The sequence below is a fragment of the Toxorhynchites rutilus genome, chromosome 3 (assembly GCF_029784135.1).
Source record: "Toxorhynchites rutilus septentrionalis strain SRP chromosome 3, ASM2978413v1, whole genome shotgun sequence".
Classification (NCBI taxonomy): Eukaryota; Metazoa; Arthropoda; class Insecta; order Diptera; family Culicidae; genus Toxorhynchites; species Toxorhynchites rutilus.
The window spans coordinates 276,340,490-276,362,151 of record NC_073746.1 but is presented as its reverse complement, the minus strand read 5'-3'; the positions used below and the strand labels follow the sequence as shown (position 1 = coordinate 276,362,151).

Here is a 21,662-nt window from a genome sequence, read left to right as displayed (position 1 = left end):
ACTCCGTTGCGATCCATCAAGAAATGATCAAGTTATAAACGTTCGAAATCTTTCATCATTTCGTTACATGTCCAATTTAAAGATTTCTGTTTTACATCATATACCTTTCTGTTAAAAGTAGACCTACCTTAAAATAGTGACAGTGTGACAAGGGATGCTGTAGAGATGAAGAGATGGTGGAATAAAATGGCCGGTCGGTTGACCAACGGAATGTTCAAAACCTGATATATGTTAATTGGTAATAATTAAGCGATTTTATCAAAATCAAATCGATTTGTTTTTCCCAGAAATGCAATGAAAAAAATTTTCAACTCATAATAGTTTTGTTCTATCAAAGCTGATTTATTATGTCCCGATTCTAACTAAACAGTAAGAGTGCCATGAAAGGCTCATTCGTCATACATTGCAGCGAATGGAGGACCTGTGAAGATTTAGCCAGATTGAGCAAGCTGTTGCTACCACCGAGAGATACTTCAGCTATATAGTAACAATGGAGTGGATTTCATCCAAAAAGGAGGATCTTTTAGTCTGTCCATTTAAAGAATATTAGAAAATTGTGAAATAGAATGACCGCTTAAATAGGACAATGGACAACGAAGAAGATAATTCAACTAAAATCACATTGAAATATTTTGAAAAAACTCACGTTTTGATGAAATATTTTATTGATTTTGAATCTACAAATGTCAAAAATCGATTATTCAATCTTTTAGGTTATCCCCAAATAGAGACTTCGGAATCAGAAAAAAAAAGATAGGAAGGAAGAAAGAAAAAAAATAATAAAAATAATAAAAATAAAAAAATAATAAATAAGAGGTTCTCAAATGGGGATCAACATAGGGTAGGAGCCTGCCTGTTGGTCTCAAATGTTCCTATCTCACGCCTCCACGAAGATCATATGACGACATTTTTAGATCGGGCGTGAACTGGAAACACACACCTGGTCTTGGCTCCGAGAACGGGTGTCGAAAGTGGCTAAGTGAGGGGGTGCGAGCGAGAGCGCCATATCTCTCCCGGGTCATGGAGGCCTTGCCAACCCGCTGTCTCCCGGGCAAAGGAGATACACCCAATAAAATGGAGCTACGATCACGAAGAGTAATTAGAATGCGATCACCCGAGGAGGGTCCCCGAACTGGAGCTGGTCCTGGAACGGGCGTAAGAGCGAGCGGCCAGCGGCTGGAGGGCGAGGTGCAAGAGCGGGCCACCAGCCGGGTTCAACCCGAAGAGCTACCGCCACACGGAAACAGCAGCCATCGACATCACCCAAGAAACGCTGCGCCTACGAGACGTGTTGCGACTGCCGGACGACAGTCGTCCACACTTGTGGGTACCACTAGGCGCCGGATCATGTGGACACACGAAATGAATGAATTCGTGATCCGCGCCTATTACATCTGCACTGCTTTGGAGACGGACATGAGCGGTCGCCCTCGAATACTAACAATGTTCGAGGAAGCGTATCCAGAGTTCGTCGGGAGGCTTGATCATAACGCGATGAACGCGAGGCGTAGAGCGATAGTACGCAACAACATGCTCTCCCAAACGCAAGTCGACGAGATCAAGCAGCAGGTGCAGAGAAAACTAAGCTCCAGAACGAACAGAGCAAGCGATGTGTCGAGACGAAGTTCAGTACGGCTGAGCATTTCATTCGCGAGTGGGGCACGCGAATCAGCACCAGTGGAGGCCACAGTACAACAACCCCCTGAGCCGGAAGATCCACAGCCAGATCAACAACTACTACGCGATCTGGTTTTCCACTACGACGAGGCGATCTCACAGTTCCGCGACACAGACCCATTGTCGCACCCCAGGATCCCGAAGTTGCAGCATTCCCGCAGGCTGACAAGTGCAGTAAAGCACATGAACGAGCACGTTGTTCCGCTGCACTTGGTTGATGCTGAGAACATGGAGGAGCTGCAACTGAAAGTTTACTGTGCTGCTGTGGCGACCGCCAAAAGTTTAGGATACCGTATTAGGCCGAGAGGCGGACTGCTCCAACATCTCCGTGAAAGGCGTGAGCCTCCATGGCGAAGGAGATTGGAGCAACGGATCCTAAACAAGCGCGCCGCAATTGGAAGACTGATGGCGTACAAAAGAGGCAGCAGATCGGCGAAATTATGTCGCCAAGTTGCTGTGATCGTGCGGCCTACTGAATTTCGCCAGCTGGGAGCTCACCAGCTGACGGAAAAACTCGACACACTGGTACAGCAATTGAGCGTCCTAACTAAACGGCTGAAACGTTACTCTGACTCTGCAAAGCGCCAGGAACAAAATCGGATGTTCAGAGATAACGAAAAAGCGTTCTACGACCACATTAGCGACGAGAAGCCCGACTACCGCGAAGGTTTGCCAGATATTAGCGATGTGACGAACTTCTGGGCTGGTATTTGGGAAACCTCAGTACAACATCGCGAAGGGCAAATGTGGTTAAGACGGGAGGAGGAGAGTTGTGGTGAAATTGGAGAGATGCTAGCTATCAACGTCGAAGAGAACGATGTCCGCGAAGCCTCGCGGTACCTGAGGAACTGGGCAGCACCGGGCCCCGATGGTGTTCAGAACTTCTGGCACAAGAAGCTGACCGTCGCACATCCAAAGATAGCTGAGTGCTTCAACAAGGTGCTACGTGACCCGCCCAACCTCCCTGAATTCGCCACGCGTGGCGTCACATTCCTCCTCCCGAAAGACAGCAACACATTGAACCCATCAAAGTACAGACCGATAACGTGCCTATCGAGTCTGTACAAGATATTAAGCAGCATCATAACCGCCAAAGTTTCTGCCCACTGCGAACAACACCATATCATCGCAGAAGAGCAGAAAGGATGCAGAAAAAATACGCATGGCTGCAAAGACCAGGCCATCATCGACGCAGCCATAGTCGGCCAGGCGGTTTATAACCAGCGGAACCTAAGCATGGCCTATATCGATTACAGGAAGGCTTATGACTCCATACCTCACTCGTTTCTCGTCCAGGTATTGGAGCTCTACAAAATTGATCCCGTCGTCGTTAGGTTCCTGCAGCATGCGATGAGGCAGTAGAGCACGTCTCTGCACCTTAGTGATGGGGAAAATGTGTTGCAGTCTAGAACGCTGCAGATAAAGAGGGGGATATTCCAAGGTGACTCTTTCAGCCCGCTTTGGTTTTGTCTGGCACTGAACCCCCTCAGTAGGACGCTCAATAGAAACGGTCATGGCTATAAAATAAGGTATGGCGACGGCGCCCACGAAGAAGTGACCCATACCTTTTACATGGACGATCTCAAGGTCTACGCTGATTCACGTCAGCGTCTAGGTGTAGCTATCCGGGTTGTCGAAGAAATAAGCAGGGACATCTGTATGGAGTTCGGCCTCGACAAGTGTCGCTGTGTCCACCTGCTGAAAGGACAACTTACCGAATCCGGAGGCTACGAGGTCTATGACGGCGAGTTTATAAGAGACATGGTTCGTGGCGAATCCTATAAATATCTTGGATTCCGACAGCTCACCGGGATTCGCCACTCCGACATCAAGACGGAGCTGCGAGACAAGTTCTTGAGTCGAGTGAACTGTGTCCTGAGGACTTTCCTCAACGCGGGGAACAAGGTACGCGTGATCAACACATTCGCTGTTCCCCTGCTGACCTTCAGTTTTGGTGTATTCAAATGGAGCAAAACTGACCTAGAGGTCCTTGAGAGGAGGATGAGGAAAGCATTCAAAGAGGCCGGAATGCACCATCCTCAATCGGCACTGGAGAGAGTTTCACTACCACGCAAAGAAGGGGGACTTGGAATCGTCGACATTTCTGCACTGTGTGTTGCCCAGGTACGACAACTGCGCGAGTACTTCGCAGAACGCGCCAACCAAAACGCGCTATACCGGGCTGTCTGCGCCGCTGACAGAGGATACAGCGCTCTGCACTTGGCGCAAGCGGAATACCAACTAAACTGCAATCTGCAGACAGTGGAGGAGAAGATTGCACCTTGGTTTTTGTTCTAACTTTATTTTTCCGCGATTTCTGAGGCACTGAAACTTATTTTTTGAACAACCCTCGTTTGTATCAATTCGGTCACAATGAAGTACTGGGGTAGCATTGTCGTGTTCTCTCTTCTGGCAACACATCATAGAACAGTTATATTTTCTAGAATATTGGACTGTCTACTGAAAACATCCTTTTATGTCATAACCGCAATAATTGTTACCTGATTTTTCTAAAAGCACGTTGCTACTGGTTATCATGTATAAGTACTCTAACTTCAAATACAGTGAACAGATTGGATTTTTAAATAATTTGTACAAATTTAGATTGTTATACGAAACGATACGGTTGATTGTGTTTTTTATGGTAAGCTCAAAGTTACCCGTCGAAAGTCGAAAGTCGGCGTACATGAAACAAAAATACTAGCATCGAATCCAACTTCCACTATTCGTTCGACTTCTGACAACACGCCACAAAAATGTCATGTTGTCAATATCTCTCACGGTTCGAACATCCAAAACTGTCAACTTTTTTCTTTTAATTTCATCTTGTTTAATTTGAAATATAATTTATTCATACGAAAATAAAAACGCGAATGACCCTAGTATAAAATTATAACAAACCAAAACAAAAGTATATGAAGCCAGAACGGAGTCCCACGGGAGTACGGTACTGAGCCACTTGTTGATTAATCACACACACATGTTCTTCATTCACTCCAAACACAATCCGAGAACGACCTCTACTCATATCGTTAACGGTGTTCCGCCGGGAAAGCAAAAGACCCAGAGATCACTATCATAGAACAACACGCAAGCACAAGCTGTGCCTAGTCCCCGACGTCGTCGTCACATCGCACGTCCGAACAAGGGCGTTGTAACGATGTAATTATAGGATGTTTCTTGTATTCTCTGTAGGTGTCGTGCACAAATTACGTAACGCGAGAAGGGTGGAGAGAGGGGTCGAGGTTGCGTTACTTACTGTGTATTAGAGATAGGAAATTGCGTTACGTAGAGGGGGAGGGAGTTCTAAATCCGGATTTTTAGCGTTACATAATTTGTGCACGACGCCATACCCCCTTCCGTCGTCGCAATCAACCACAACAGGACGCGTCTGATGGCCCACACTCGCGGAAGCATCGGGGTTCCTACAGAGTCCTCTTGCGTTTGAGTAGTTGACTTAATTTATGAAGCTGAGGTGGATATATTATGGTGCCCGCCGAACGGCACATCGCAAGCGTGTTGGAAAGAGCAAGATCGCTTGGATTTTTCTGACCTTAACCTGTTAAGTTATGGGTTAGAATTGTTGTTATACTTGTCAAATGACATCACACGGAATTAGCAAATCAAAAAAATAACCAAAAATACGAATCGTGCACTAAACTGTGTTACCAACAATTAGGGATTTTGGGATGTCGTCTATAGACGACACTCGTACACACAGGTCGTCGCGCGGATGTCGTCTATACACGACGCTCGTAGCGAAAGGGTTGATGCGAGTGTGGCTCAAGCGGGCGCGTGTCCTGCTCACGAGTGTTTTACACTAAGCCGCCGGCCCGTTTGCGAGATTCTGACGAACTACCTCCTCACAATTCAAAAAATAAATGCATCGAAGACATCCGGCGAGAAGTAAACACCAACCCGGTCAAGTTACTCTCACGCCACGCTGCAGCGAGAACAAGCCCTGGTGGACGCGCTGAGCGTCATAATTTGCTCAAATAATAACAATAACGACAGAGGTTCCTCGACACTTACCAGTTGCTGTGGAAGATGGATTACGGTCGCGGTTGGTGGTATCTCGGCTCATTAAAATTTATTGTTCCGTCCGTTTGTCGACTAGCGGCGTTGCAACCAACAGCAATGCGGTTGTCCTCTCCTTGTCCTTGTTCCGTCCAGCGGATGTAGAAATTTTTGTTTTGTTTTTTTTTTGCACAGCTGAGTGACCACCGCTGCCGCAGTTCGGTGTCGATAATGCTGTGGTTGCTCTGGTCTCTGGTTTTCTTCACTTTTGGAGGGATTGTGCTGTCACAGGTAGCGTGTGGTTACTGTAGCGTTGGATATGGGTTCATTGCTCTGCGATGAATGTCGTTGAATGTTCTGCAATAGGTGTGGAGAGAAATTTGTAAGATGTTATTATTAAAGTGATTTATTATTTCGACAATTTTGTTTGCGAAAACTGTTACAGCTCCAACAAGGGTTGAATGCATTCGTATACGCAGTAATTGAAAGTTGCTGAAACAGAATACTTTGCCTTTTTTGTAGATATTACGGAACATGAAGACAATTGGAAAGGTTGAACCTGCTCAATTGAATATAATTCCACACCAAAAAAATCTCGTTTGCCTATATTCCATTCATTAACAGCTGCACAGCTCGAACCTTCATTCTGTTCTCTTCAAAGTCACTCCGTATGAACGAAATCAATGTGAAGATTTTTTTTACTCCGACCCACTACTAATGGTTATTCTATTCCATTGGAACCCATAGCTCAAACATCCACGCGTTCGCACCTTTTTTTCTTCTTTTTCTTCTGTTCGCAGCATAATAACATAACGTGTCGTAATTTTTTTTTTTGCGTCCGTTCCAGCGACCACAATGGGAAAAGCGGTCTTAGTTTGAGAGGAAGACAGGAAAAAAATCCGCGCACGCACTTTCCGACCGACAGCCAGCCGTCCGTGGTCAGTGGAGGTTAAAATCCGCGGCAAAATGAGCTGAATTGGTGTAATTCCCCCCGAATGAAAGAGAGAGGGAACGAACACAAATGGTCGATTAGCGTGCGGAAGGTACTATTCATTGCACCTTAATCCGATCTAAGAGCCGCCGATGGAAAGAAAGAAAGGTGGGCGCGCAGTATACTGAAAAGTCGGGGTGAGTCAGAATGGCTTGTAGATGTAGATTGGTTTCCCGCAGTAGAATTTGTTTGAATTTTTCAACCAGCCAAACTTTGGTTTATGTGTGGTGGTTTAGGCAGAAACAGTCTCCTAGGGATTCCACAGATAAAGTGTGTCACAAGCAGGGCTCGGCATAGTCATAGCCAACTGCGGATAGCCAGCTGACTATCTGACTAACTATATCGGTATTCAGTTGGAAATGACTTTTGGCTTTTTCACGCAGTTTCTTCGTCAAAACGGCTCCCTCTACCGACTCGTCATTTCATTCTTCCCAATCAAATTGTCCTCATTGCATTTTGAAGTGACTTCCCCTAAAACGAATTCGTTCCTCTTTCTCGCTCCTATGTATCACTTATGCATGTATCGATGTTTGAATTCAACGTGGTTTGACATACGCTACAGGTGAACTAGATTTTTTTATTTCGTACACGAAAATTATTCTCACTGTCTAAGTTCGTTGGTTTGAGTTCACGATGGGTAGACAATAAACCGTCCATTAATTGGGTAAATACTTTTTTGCATTAGAAATCAAGTTTTCGTTCCTCTTTATATGGACGTAAAAATAAGATTGCGTACGCGGTTAACAGTTTCGTTCTTAGGGGGATATAAATGTGGATTGCAGTCAGTTGAATGATTAGGCAGATTTGTATTCATTAGTCGCGTCAGTTAGAAGAACCACTGGACTAGTTCATCAGTCATCCTCGCTAGTCAATTCATTTTATAGTCAGTTCACTTTTAGTTGACGGCGACTGCCGAACCAGTTCTAGTCGAAGCGAAGCTACTGAGAGTAGAGTGGGTCTTCATTTTTCACCTTCGAAGATCTCGGGCCCTGGTCTTCTTCTTCTTCTTCAATGGCACTAACGTTCCTAGAGGAACTTCGCCGTCTCAACGTAGTATTACTTGCGTCATTTTTATTAGTACTTAGTTGAGATTTCTATGCCAAGTAACACGCCTTGAATGCATTCTGAGTGGCAAGCTCTAGAATACGCGTGATCACAGTGCAAGTCGGAGGAAATTTCTTTGACGAAAAATTCCCCCGACCAGAACGGGAATCGAACCCGAACACCCGGCATGTTAGTTGTGACGCTAACCACTCGGCCAAGGGAGCACTCGGGCCCTGGTCACAAGTATCGAATAATCGAATTAGGCCTCTTTGTCCATATCAAATTGGCCCTTGAATTGTCACCTGAGATTATCACAGAGGATGTTATGAGAAAATGTTATATCGGTGAAGTTTGTCTTTGTTTTGCCCGAAAAGTAAATGACCGAAAATCGTGACGTCAAAATTGGTCAAACGATGATTAAAATTATGCTTCTCAGTATTCGACGGTATGTACAAAGTTTTTCAAACATGTCAGAGAAGATTGGGTGGAAATCGGGCGGTATTCGGATATTCCGGCGTTGAATTGTTCCATTACTTTATCAATTCATGCGAGCCGTATATCACAACATAAACACCTCCGCTATCTGGTAACAATCATCATGTGGAACGATACACTTTCGACCCACAAACAGCGCGCCAGCTAATTGTGTGCCAAATAGGAGAGCTTAATCGCGCTTCCAAACACTCCATTATCTGCCGTGCAAAATGCGTCAGATAATTACTAACCCCGGCATAGCTACCCCCTTCCCCCCGATTCCTAGACCAACTACCACCATGTGAGTTGCTTTTATGAATGTATGATCGCTGGTGTAGATTTGCATATTTTGTTCATAAATTCACGCCTCTGCCGGATCTGGAGGGTGTATCTCCGCAACCACTACTCGTGAGTATTCTCGCTGCTTTGTTGAATGTTCATCACACGCCCAAAAAGTGGAACTGCCGTTGCTCTGACAGAATAATACATGAAATTCCTCGTCCCCGTAGGAGGAGATCCAAAGTACCGTGCGCGCACACTTGAGACCGAAGGTCACGTTCTGTGATGTAAACCGGATCGAAAACCGGCGGCAACGGAAAATCGATCAAGTGCATCTTCGCCGACGCACCCGATTAGCATTGGCGTCTCGCAGTCAATCGCCTTGTCAAGGTCAATCGGTAACGCTAGTAGCTGAATAAATTCAACCGGAGGAAGTATAAAATTGTAATAAATCAAAACAACTGTATGCTGCACCAACGTGGTCTTGTCGAGGGCACGTGCCAAGCGGTGCGTGATGCGTGGTTTTATGTATGAACCCCTTTCTGTGAGATCGGAGATCGCGACCCCGCGAGACGCCAGAACACCCGGCCGGTCTGAGTAAGACGTTTGCGAAAGTGGTACATAAGGCGGTGTGCCCCACGAATATCAGATCCAATCTGCAACGAGAAAGTCGATGCCGGTGTTAGATGTTACGTGACAGATGTCGAAAAGGTCTTGGCCCAGTTTTGGAGCCGACCGCTAGGAATTTGACAGATGGTTGCGAGCCACTTGAAGGATGAATGTTAAATATTCATGTCGGGTTTAATCTGGTATCAAAAGTGTGGCGAATGATGTATGATGCCATTCGTTTGATTTAGATACTAAATGTCATTGGTTTAGAGATTGTTGCTTCGGTGAATGTCAGTGAATTTTCGATGCGATGCGAAATTTTCTAGTGATGAAGTTTGCATATGCTCTTTATAATTTTTTGGCAAACTACAACTTTTTAGATATGAACTTGAGAAGCTTTTACTGAAAATATAATAATTTCCTTCAAGCTATTCCTAAAAGTATATTGCTTGTTGTTTTAGTTAACCTCTTAAACATGTAATGAACAAATGATTACTCCATTTCACTGATTTTCTGACAGCTTTGTGCCATGCACAAAAAGTGACAATTACAGAATTTCTTCAGGAAAAAAAATTTCACACCAAATGTCTACTAGTTGTTAGGCGAAAACTGTAAAAAAAATCGTTGTTAAGTTTTTTTAAATGTCATATTTTAATTTAATAATTTAAATTTTAATTTAGTCAATAATTTAATATTTAGAAAAAAAAATATATATCTCAATAACGGAAATGTATACCTTCATAAGTTTTCGACATTTTATGAAAATTTCATGTTCAACAAATATTCAACATTCAACACATTCAACAAACGACCGTGTGTCCAATCTGAAGATCTTCCTGGATTGATATTTTAATGGGTTTTTTCAAGGCTAGAGACGAATAAACTTTGTAATTTAAAGCCTCTAGAAAAGAAAAAAAATCAATCAATCAAAACCTAGTAATCCTAGAAATTTTCATTTGTTGTAAAGATCGAAAATCGGTCAAGCGATTCAGAAGTTGAAAATTGTTTGAAGAACGAGAGTCGAAGACGAAATGAGCAAAAAAAATGAATATCTCAAACACGAGAGATATTTCTTTCTGAATTCTCCATACTTCTAATGATATGGCTAAGCTTCCCAAAAAAATATATATAAACAGCTAGATTCTCTTTGGGTTTGACACCTAAAACACAAAAAAAACTAAACTTTTGAAAGGTTTCGACTGACAGTTAACATTTTGGATGGAGTTCAGTATTTTTCATTGAAAGTAAACATCAATACAAACAGTGGCGTCGAATGGACCTCTCGCATCCGGCGTGGAAGTGTCTGATTGCATCCCTCCCATTCGGGGATTATTAAATGTTGTGGCTATACAAAAAGAAACCACAAAAGAGGGACAAAAATTAATTTTATTACAAACTTATTCAATATGTACTGTATGGTTAAAAAAATACACTTTTTAATATCAATTGCAATCATATAAAAAATTTGCACTTCAGGCGTTTTTTTTTTATTAATTCGTTTATTTTTACAGGCTCAGTTACTTAAGTTTAAAGGAGCCGAATTCTTAAATATAATTTTAAAACTATATATATATAAACAATTTTCTTACATCTATGGTTAGTAAGGTGGAAAACCGATTACTCGCGGTGTACTCGAGTTTAGAAGGGTGACATATTTTTAGGAGAAGGATGGGATATAAGGAAATTGTAACAATGTTGATGAACACTCAATTCTTAAATCTATTCGTATATCTATAGTTTATTTACATTTCAACTTATTCTACTATTCATAGCAAGGGGACGAATTACCCGCAAAGGAAGGAAAGGAGGGTATTAGGATGTGGGGCAATCACACACGAAGATCTATAGCTTTAAGGAAAACATATATATGAGACATGTAATCAAGGTCTAACCGAGCCAACACATCTCTCACCGGCACATTGGGCTGTCTTCCTCGGGCCCGAAGGGAGTTTTCTAAATTCGATCTGGCGACCAGATACACCTCGCACGACCAAACAACGTGCTCGATGTCGTGATAACCTTGGCCACAAACGCAGAGATTGCTGCTGGCAAGATTGAAACGGAAGAGTAGTACATCTAACGAACAGTGATTGGACATGAGTCGGGAGAAGGTGCGAATAAAGTCCCGACTCAAGTCCAGACTTTTGAACCACGGTTTGAGGCTAACCTTAGGGATAATCGAGTGAAACCACCGGCCCAATTCATCTTCATTCCACTTGCGTTGCCAGTTAGCGATGGTATTTTTGCGAACTAAAGAATAAAATTCATTGAAGGCGATTTGACGCTGATATATATCGCCTTCAATTGCACCTACCTTTGCCAATGAGTCAGCCCTCTCATTACCCGGAATTGAGCAATGTGAGGGGACCCAGACAAAGGTAATGACATAACAGCGTCTGGATAAAGCACACAAAATTTGTCGTATTCTCTCAAGGAAGTACGGCGAGTGCTTTTCCGGCCTCACTGAACGGATAGCTTCGACAGAGCTAAGACTATCCGTTACAATGTAATAGTGTTCAACAGGTCTTGAGGCGACGCTGTCCAGCGCCCAGTATATCGCTGCCAATTCAGCAATATATACCGAGCAAGGATTCTGAAGACTGTGTGAGGTGCTAAAAAATACGTTGAACAGTCCAAATCCTGTGGACTCATTCATAGAGGACCCATCAGTAAAGTACATATTATCACAATTGATACGCCCATACTTTGCATTGAAGATCGTAGGAACGAACCCCAATCTAAGATAATCTGGATTTTCATGGATTTTCTCCTTCATGAACAGATCGAAATGTACAGAGGAATTGATGTAGTCAGGGAAACAAACACGGTTAGGAATATACGAAGAAGGATCAACCTGCATGGAGATGAATTCATGATATGAACTCATGAATCCAGAATGAAAATTTAGCTCGATCAATTGCTCAAAATTTCCGATCACCAATGGATTCATAACCTTACACCGGATGAGGAACCGAAGAGATAATAAATTGAAGCGATCTTTTAGTGGGAGTACGCCTGCCAAAACCTCGAGACTCATGGTATGCGTTGAGGGCATACATCCCAACGCAATACGGAGACAAAGATACTGAATTCGCTCGAGTTTAATGAGGTGTGTTTTGGCAGCTGATTGAAAAAAGAAACTGCCATACTCCATCACTGAGAGAATAGTTGTTCGATACAATATAATAAGATCTTCGGGATGGGCTCCCCACCAGGTGCCGGTAATTGTACGGAGAAAGTTTATTCTTTGTTGACATTTTTTACTCAGATACCTAATATGGGCCCCCCAAGTACATTTGGAGTCGAACCAGACCCCAAGATACTTGAAAGACATAGCATGAGTGATCGGTTTACCCAAAAGTTGAAGCTTTGGTTTTGCTGGTCTATGCTTCCTAGAAAAAACCACCATCTCTGTTTTCTCCGTGGAGAATTCGATCCCTAGCCCAATGGCCCAGGATGAAAAATTGTTCAAAGTATCTTGTAAGGGTCCTTGCAGGTCGGATTCGTTTGATCCTACGACAGACACCACTCCATCATCTGCAAGTTGTCTTAGGCTGCAATTTTGTGTAAGGCAATTGTCGATGTCGCTTACATAGAAGTTGTACAAAAGGGGGCTTAAACATGAGCCCTGGGGGAGGCCCATGTAAGAGACCCGACTTACTGCCGAATCTCCGTGAGAAAAGCTCAAATGTTTCTCACAAAGCAAGTTATATAACATATTATTCAATAGAGGCGGTAGACCCCGAGAGTGTAATTTGTCTGACAAAACCTCTATTGAAACAGAATCAAAGGCCCCCTTTATGTCCAAGAATACTGAAGCCATTTGTTTTTTTTCGGCGTAAGCCATTTGAATTTCTGAAGAAAGCAACGCAAGACAATCATTCGTCCCCTTGCCCCTGCGGAACCCATATTGTGTATCTGAGAGTAGGCCATTCGTTTCAACCCATCGATCAAGGCGAAACAAGATCATTTTCTCCAACAATTTCCGTATACAAGACAGCATTGCTATTGGGCGGTACGAATTGAAGTCGGACGCGGGTTTTCCGGGTTTTTGAATAGCAATAACTCGTACTTTTCTCCAATCATCTGGAACAATATTATGCTCCAGAAACCGATTGAATAAGTTCAACAAGCGATGTTTCGCCACATCAGGGAGATTTTTCAGCAAGTTGAACTTAATTCTATCCGATCCCGGAGCAGAATTGTTACATGAAAGGAGAGCAAGAGAGAATTCTACCATCGAAAACTCGGAATCAAGATCGCACCTATCTTGTGGTATATCTCGAACAATTTTTTGCACAGGAGCGGAATCAGGACAAACCTTCCGTGCAAAATTCAAAATCCATCGATGTGAATATTCTTCGCTTTCATTCGTTGAAGAGCGATTTCTCATGTTTCGAGCCACTTTCCATAATTTTTTCATTGACGTTTCCCGTGACAAACCTCCCACGAAATTTCGCCAATAAGCACGTTTTTTCCCTTTGATCAAGTTTTTAAATTGATTTTCAAGGTCCAAATACGTCTGAAAATTTTCAGGGGTTCCACGTTTTCGAAAAGCTTTAAATGCATTCGATTTTTCTAAATAAAGCTTGGAACACTGGCTATCCCACCATAGATTGGGAGGCCTTCGACAAATAGTGGAACCTGGGATGGGTTTCGTTTGAGCGAGAACCGCGCTGTCATAGATCAAACGAGAAAGGAAGTTATACTCCTCCAATGGAGGTAAACCATCTCTGGAATTTTTGGCTAGAGCAATCGCGTCCGCATATTTTTTCCAGTCAATGTGTCTTGTGAGGTCATATGCCATGTTTATAGATTCAGAAGAATTCGACCCTATGGTGATGGAAATTTTGATTGGCAAGTGATCACTACCGTTGGGGTTCTGGATTACATTCCACTTGCAATCTAACGATAGTAAATTCGAGCAAAGCGAGAGGTTAAGAGCACTTGGGTTAGCAGGAGGTTTAGGTACACGTGTTGTTTCCCCAGTGTTCAAAACAGTCATATTGAAGTTGTTACAAAGGTCATATATCAACAATGAACGATTGTCGTCGTACTGTTCCCCCCAGGCAGTTCCGTGAGAGTTGAAGTCTCCCAAGATCAATCGTGGCTCAGGAAGGAGTGAGCACATGTCATCAAGTTGTTTGCGGCTACCCGCAGCTCTCGGAGGCCAATACAAGCTGACAATACAGAGGTCTTTGCCTCTGATGTTTGCATGACAAGCAACAGCTTCGATCCCTCCAATAGATGGAAAGTCAATTCGAAAAAATGAGTGGCACTTATTGATCCCCAATAGCACCCCTCCGTATCTGTCATCACGGTCCAAGCGTATAATATTAAAATCGTGGAAAGAGATATCATCTCGCGAAGAAAGCCAAGTTTCGGACAGAGCAAAAACATCACAATTGAAGTTATGAATTAAAAATTTGAATGTATCCAATTTAGGGATAAGACTACGACAATTCCACTGAAAAACAGTGATATCTCCGACCTCTCTATCTAAATTAGACATCAAGAGAGATAATCATTGCAAGGAGGGGCCATGTTTGCATCAATTGTTGCAAAATTGTCTTTAATACTGGAAGCATTGAGATGACAAGGGTTCTGATGGAGTCGGAAGCATTGAAACACTTGAAGATTTGATCCAAAAGGTCACACAACTTTATAAATCCCGATTGGGAAGTTGGGCTGGACGGAAAAACAGGGACAGTTGGGGTTTTTGATGTCCCCTCGAGTGCTGGGTCGTTCGAAGGTGAACTATTCCCACGGAAGCCAGGAGGAACCTGATTTTGCTTGTCCGCTGCACTCGATTTTTTAGGCAAGCTAGCTGGGGGTATCACCGGGGGGACTTGTTCTTGAACTTTGGGAGTGGTCACATTTTTGCGCCGGGGATTCCCTTTGAAAATGAACGGTGTGCCCCCGCTAGCTGTGTCCGCTTCCATTTCATCAACTGGCAACGTGGAAAAGGTATTGTGTGTTGAGATTGGTTGTTGTTGTTGTTGGGCCAGTGGAGAAGCGCCCTTTAAAATTTCCGCAAAAGTGCGTTTCGAGTGTTCCTTTAAAGAGCGCTTCTGTTTCTCCCAGCGACTCTTGTAAGTTTCACAAGCTGAGAGCGCGTGTGGGGATCCTCCGCAATATGGACACTTATGCTCAGTCGCACTGCAGGATTTCCCCTCATGTTGCTCCCCGCAAGTGGCACAGCGCTCCTTGTTGGCACAATAATCTGAAGTGTGACCAACTGACTTGCATTTGTTGCAAGTCATGGGCTTTGGCACGAAGAGTCGTACAGGTAATCTTAATTTGTCCACCATAACGTAGTCAGGGAGGGCGGCACCAGCAAAGGTGACTCGAAACGAGTCTGACGGCGTAAATTTAGTTTGGTCCCCATCATGGGTGAGTTTCCCGAGTTGGCGACAGTCCAAGATCTTTACTTCCATTGAGGGAAGCTTCTTGAACTTGCCTTTTCCTTCTTTTTTTATTTGTTCGCTCGTCAGACCCGTTTCAGTTATCACCCCCTCAATTTCTACGTTATGGGAGGGTATAAATGTTCTATATTCGAGAGTGAAGTGTTGGTCAGCAACAATCTCGTTTGCGTGTTTCCGTTTATTCACGACAACCCGCAATTTGTTCGGTCTAACCCTGCGAATTTCAGATACAGAAGAGTATCTGGCCAGATCTTTCGAGGACGAGGACGAGGATTGGGTTGGATCGGAAACAACAGAAGGGGGGGAGCGAAATCGATGATGGGAGAGGGGGAGTGGAAGTAACAGTTGGTTCAGAAGGGAGGCTTGCTATTTTCTTAGAGGGGGGTTTGGAAGGATGAGCAGATTCGTCCCCAGAAGAATTATCTTCTTTTTGAGGGACTCGTTTATGTTTTTTCCCAGATCTTGTATGTGATTCATTATCGGAGATCTCCATCTCTGGAGATTCTCCACTATTCTCCATTTTACAAAAATTTGTGTCTTATTTTTAATCTATTATTGATTTTAACAATAATCTCAACAAAAAAAAAATAACAAAAAAAAAAAAAAATATGACGATAATGTTAAGCAATGAACATATGAGTTGAATAATAATATTAATATTAAATATGTGTACCTTAATATAAAAGTTGTTCCGATACTGCGCTCTACTGCCCTAACCAGGGAGAGACAGAGGCTACGCGCTATGGATCAACACAATAGCGCAAGAATAGCTCACACGGTCACGCGATGATAATTCCCGTTAACGACAGCCACACGATGGCGATCCCGTTATGCCGATGTTCAACAGCCGACAAGGGCTGCAAGCTGCAAGAGCGCTGCTTCCTTTGTTCCACTTCACAAAAGGTCAATTCGAAAGCGGACAGCAATGACCTTCACTCGTACACTATACCAATAGCACAATAGTAAAAGTGGCAACGCACAATACCGACACTGAACTTTACTCGTCAAGAGTTGGATAGCGAATGATGCACTTCAGGCGTTGATTGGAACAAAATTATTCACCCATAATCCGGAATCCGATCGAATTTAAAACTCGAACGAATTTCACATTTCAACCAAGAACGATTTTTGTACTCTGAAAATCCGTTCAGATGAAATCCAATCGACATAATAATAATTCATCCGTATTTGTGAAGCAATTTACTCTCGAATTAGCAGACCCAAAGGCAGTTTTACATTGTTGGAATTCGAATAAAAATGATTACTCGATGTTATTTGAACACTTATCTATATTTTTCCTAGAATTTCCGCCGAAACTTTATCAGTTTCAATTATATATCAACTATCGATCAAATTGCGAGAATGCAATATTTCGATCTGTTCGGGTAATTCGGACTCGATCGGATTTCAGACTACGGGTAGTCAACGAATTTTCCAAAATCGATCGCCTTTGTTATCGACAAATTGTTCAGACGAGATTGAATTTATCCTAACATTCGTTCATCGCCTCTTGCTTCTTGAATCTGATGCGTTTTTTCGGTGCTTATATCAAGCTCTATGCACTTGGACGCTGTATATATGGTGCCGTAATTAATAAAATGAACCTCAATTGATAAATAACGGAATAAATCGCCGGGCCAATTGATTTTGAAGATGGTCTCCACCGTCGTGATTGGAAAAATACGATGAAGTACATTTCGTACACGCGCGATGAGTAACGAATATTATTTCCAGTTTGATTTATTCAACGAGATATATCGCCGGCCGGATTGATGTTAGAGAGATTCTCTCGGTTGTCCTAAGTAATATGCATTGCCGTGATAGAAAAAATATGAATAAAAGCTATTCGCACGGACGATAAAAAATAATATATCGTAGGTACGATTGATTCTCTTCGTTACCCAAAAATGACCTCCGTCACCGTGATTAAAAAAATGAAAAAGAACTTCACGCAAAAAATAACGGAATATATCACGGGACCCTTCTATCCACGAATATCTTACTTAACATCCATTTCTTTCTCCTGGTGACTGTGAGGAGGTGGCCGGCATCGTTATAGACTATGTGAAGCACGAATCACCGAATCTTGTAGAATGAGAATGATATACTACTCTCAAGCCATTTCGCTGGTTCAGGTCAACCACGGAGAGCAACTACGAAGTGTACAGTCTATCCAACCTTATGCTCAAGCTAGAAAGTTAATTTCAATATATTTTATTTGCTGGAGAGGGTGAGAGGGAGAGAGAGTGAGAGGGAGAGAGGGTGAGAGGGTGAGAGGGTGAGAGGGTGAGAGGGTGAGAGGGAGAGAGGGAGAGAGAGAGAGAGGGAGAGAGGGAGAGAGTGAGAGAGGGAGAGAGGGAGAGAAGGAGAGAGGGAGAGAAGGAGAGAGGGAGAGAGGGAGAGAGGGAGAGAGGGAGAGAGGGAGAGAGGGAGAGAGGGAAAGAGGGAAAGAGGGAAAGAGGGAAAGAGGGAAAGAGGGAAAGAGGGAAAGAGGGAAAGAGCGAAAGAGGGAAAGAGGGAAAGAGGGAAAAAGGGAAAGAGGGAAAGAGGGAAAGAGGGAGAGAGGGAGAGAGGGAGAGAGGGAGAGAGGGAGAGAGGGAGAGAGGGAGAGAGGGAGAGAGGGAGAGAGGGAGAGAGGGAGAGAGGGAGAGAGGGAGAGAGGGAGAGAGGGAGAGAGGGAGAGAGGGAGAGAGGGAGAGAGGGAGAGAGGGAGAGAGGGAGAGAGGGAGAGAGGGAGAGAGGGAGAGAGGGAGAGAGGGAGAGAGGGAGAGAGGGAGAGAGGGAGAGAGGGAGAGAGGAATAAGAGAGGGAGAGAGGGAGAGAGGAAGAGAAGGAGAGGGTGAGAGGGTGAGAGGGAGAGAGGGAGAGAGGGAGAGAGGGAGAGAGGGAGAGAGGGAGAGAGGGAGAGAGGGAGAGAGGGAGAGAGGGAGAGAGGGAGAGAGGGAGAGAGGGAGAGAGGGAGAGAGGGAGAGAGGGAGAGAGGGAGAGAGGAATAAGAGAGGGAGAGAGGAATAAGAGAGGGAGAGAGGAATAAGAGAGGGAGAGAGGAATAAGAGAGGGAGAGAGGAATAAGAGAGGGAGAGAGGAATAAGAGAGGGAGAGAGGAATAAGAGAGGGAGAGAGGAATAAGAGAGGGAGAGAGGAATAAGAGAGGGAGAGAGGAATAAGAGAGGGAGAGAGGGAGAGAGAGAGAGGAATAGAGAGGAATAAGAGAGGAATAAGAGAGGAATAAGAGAGGAATAAGAGAGGAATAAGAGAGGAATAAGAGAGGAATAAGAGAGGAATAAGAGAGGAAGAGAAGGATAGAGAGAAGAGATGAAGAGATGTAGAGAAAAATCTTGAATTATAGAGGCTTTTAATTTTTTCCAGTAAATTCACCTCTAAGCTCGAAAAAAGGCAATTGGGAAAAGTTATCGTAAACTGTCGGCCTTGAGAAAGGTAATTTCAGACGTAGTCGCCGCTGTCGACTGGCTGCTAACTGGATACACAATGTTCAGAAACGAGTTAAGCTTGGCCGTTAGTTTTAAGACAGTTCAGAGACGTCTTGTTGAGAAGCAGCTCATTGGTAGGAGCTCCAGAAAGGTTCCAACGCTTACACGGAAGCATTTCAACCACGACCAAAATTTGCAAAACCGAAACGCTGGATTCAACGTCTTATTGTATCTGATTTCATATTGATTCCGTTGTCAAGGGATTTCAAAATTCTTGTTGGAAATCGAATTTAATCCATACTCAGATACTCCATACTTCAGATTCCAGATTCAAATTTCAGAGTAGAACCCGGATTCCAAGTCACATTCCAGAACACACATGGTTCCCGATAATATGACTGGGGCAGTTATGGGATAGTATTCCGTATATAGTATTCTGAATTCAGAATCAAGATTCCATATTATCTCCTAAACTACGGAATTTGAGCTTCAATTTACAATCCCACTCAGATGAAGGTCGGTGGGCGACCACCGCATGAATATTCAGCCCGATAATTGTTCCCATTCACGAAAGCAAAGCCCCCACAGCATTCCACAGCAGAAATCTGGAAATGCCACTCTCTTCTTCAGCAGTAGTTAAACAAAAGTAGCACACATAGATTTGCTTAAGCATCGCGGCCGGGAGACGCGATTATGATCGATCGCTTCTTCCTGCTGCACGTCTCGTCTGTGTGTTGACGCGAAGAAAGTACAAAACAGATCACATCTTCACTGTGCCGCTGCTGGAAGACACGAAAAGGTGTGTCCAATTCGATGTAGTCAAGGTCTCCGTCGTTTCCTTCACCCTTTCTCCGGATTCAGCCGCCGCAGCAGCAGGTTTAGTAATTACCAATTTTTCTGTAAGTCGTTAGCTATGCTTCACCATCAATCTTCGGCGGAGATTCACGGCGGCAGGATATGCCGCCGGTGATGATAGATTTTATCGAGTTCCCGTCTCGATCGAGTGTCAAGCGAACGGGTGTGATGATGCAGTGCTGCCATCATCGTGGGGCAATCCTTATCACCAGTGGTTGCTGATCGCTTCACAGGCGCGCGCATTTTGCATAACAATCTGGGCTAACAAGGTTGTGCTTTGCAAACCTTATCTTCGATACCGGAGGAGATGGATGGCGCAGTCGTGGTGATGTGTGTATTTGCATAGCTTATTAAAGCTAATCGACGCCACCACGGTTTGACGAATTGCCAGTGGGGTTCGTGTGGTGAACGAAAATGACCCGATCACGATTCCCCAAGCCTGGGACGAATCGATCGGATCTTAAAGTGGCGATGTGTTTTGAAGAATTACGATTGGAAATACAAGAGACGACGGCCTCAAGAGGGCGCGCTCGCTGGAAGGTGTTCTCGCGGAGGACGTTTATTACCGCAATAATTTGCGTCCTGAAAGTGGCACAAATCCACCTTCTGTGGACAACTTAGCTTGAGGAGCGCACTTGTCGATACACCGATACTGGGGGAATAATCGCGATCAGTGGTGGCCACGAATGGCCGGTGAACAGCTTATATCTTCACTGTGACTGCTGCTGCTGCTGCTGCTATTACTACTTTATGCAATATCCGCGCGGTCACGGTTTACGATGCAGAGCGTCCATAATTTTATTGAGATTTCTTAACGCAAGCTCGACGATAGGATGGAAAGCTGCTGCCATAAACAATCGAGTGTCATAAATATGGTGCCTTCTAAAAACTGTGGTGATAACATGTTTGCAACTTTGTTGCTAATGTTATTATAATGCAGGCAGTGGTACGTTTTGATGAAGTTAATGCTATGAATATTATTATTTTCAAAATTATTTTTCCCTAAACTGATACAGGTCGGACTCGATTATTCAGAGGGTTGATTTTGATTGTCACTGATTTATTTGTATATTGCAGTGTCGTAGTCAGAAATTGTCTGGCGCCCCCTGGGACAATGTTTTAAAAACCGAAAAAATATTCATCGCCTTGTTACAGCTCATGGACCAAAATACTATTCAAATGATCAAGTCAAATGCATGCTTTGTTGCATATTATGCACATTAAAGTGTCAATGAATGCATGGGAAAATTCTATCGTCGAATTTTCGAAAGGAACTTCCTGAAAAATGTTGATTCCCGCGAAACAATACCCTATGCAGGATTTCAGCTCAATCGAACTTTATTTACTAGTGTCGCACAGCCGTCCAAATTTATGCTTTTCCAAATCGCTAAAATCACACAAGGGATATTATCAAACATCGAATTTCGTGATTTGAATGACAAAAAAATCGAAATGACAGTAGATATCGACGCTCCATGAAATTTGAAGACATTTGGCATCAATTTATTTGTTTTAAAACTCCTGTTTCATGCACTCCCCTATTAGGTGATTTTACGTTAAACGATAAACTTTGGCGTCTTTGTGAATGTTGTATAGATTTTTTTAATTAGACTAAATTTATTAAATTACAAATTACTACATGGACTGAAAAGTCCCGGGATTTTTCAAAAGATGGCGCCATTAAAAAATGAACGAGATTCATTTCGAGAGGTTCATCTGTTGCTGACCGTCGACCAAAAACAGCGGCGCATTGATGATTCAACTGCCTGTTAGGCGTTGTTGAATCGTAATCGAGTGGACTTCTTTCGACGTTTTGTGACAATGGATGAAACGTGGATCCATTACCATACTCCTAAGTCC

The 21,662-nt window shown here is 43.6% G+C and overlaps 1 protein-coding gene across 3 annotated transcripts in view; it reads right to left on the bottom strand.

The window, feature by feature from the left end:
- Positions 1-21,662, bottom strand: part of LOC129777932 (probable serine/threonine-protein kinase nek3) — a 197,878-nt gene that overhangs the window by 47,008 nt on the left and 129,208 nt on the right. For all 3 annotated transcript variants that reach the window (XM_055784524.1, XM_055784529.1, XM_055784526.1), the window contains one exon: positions 5,710-6,051. The gene's annotated coding sequence lies outside the window, so the exon portion shown is untranslated. The remainder of the gene's footprint in view (positions 1-5,709; positions 6,052-21,662) is intronic.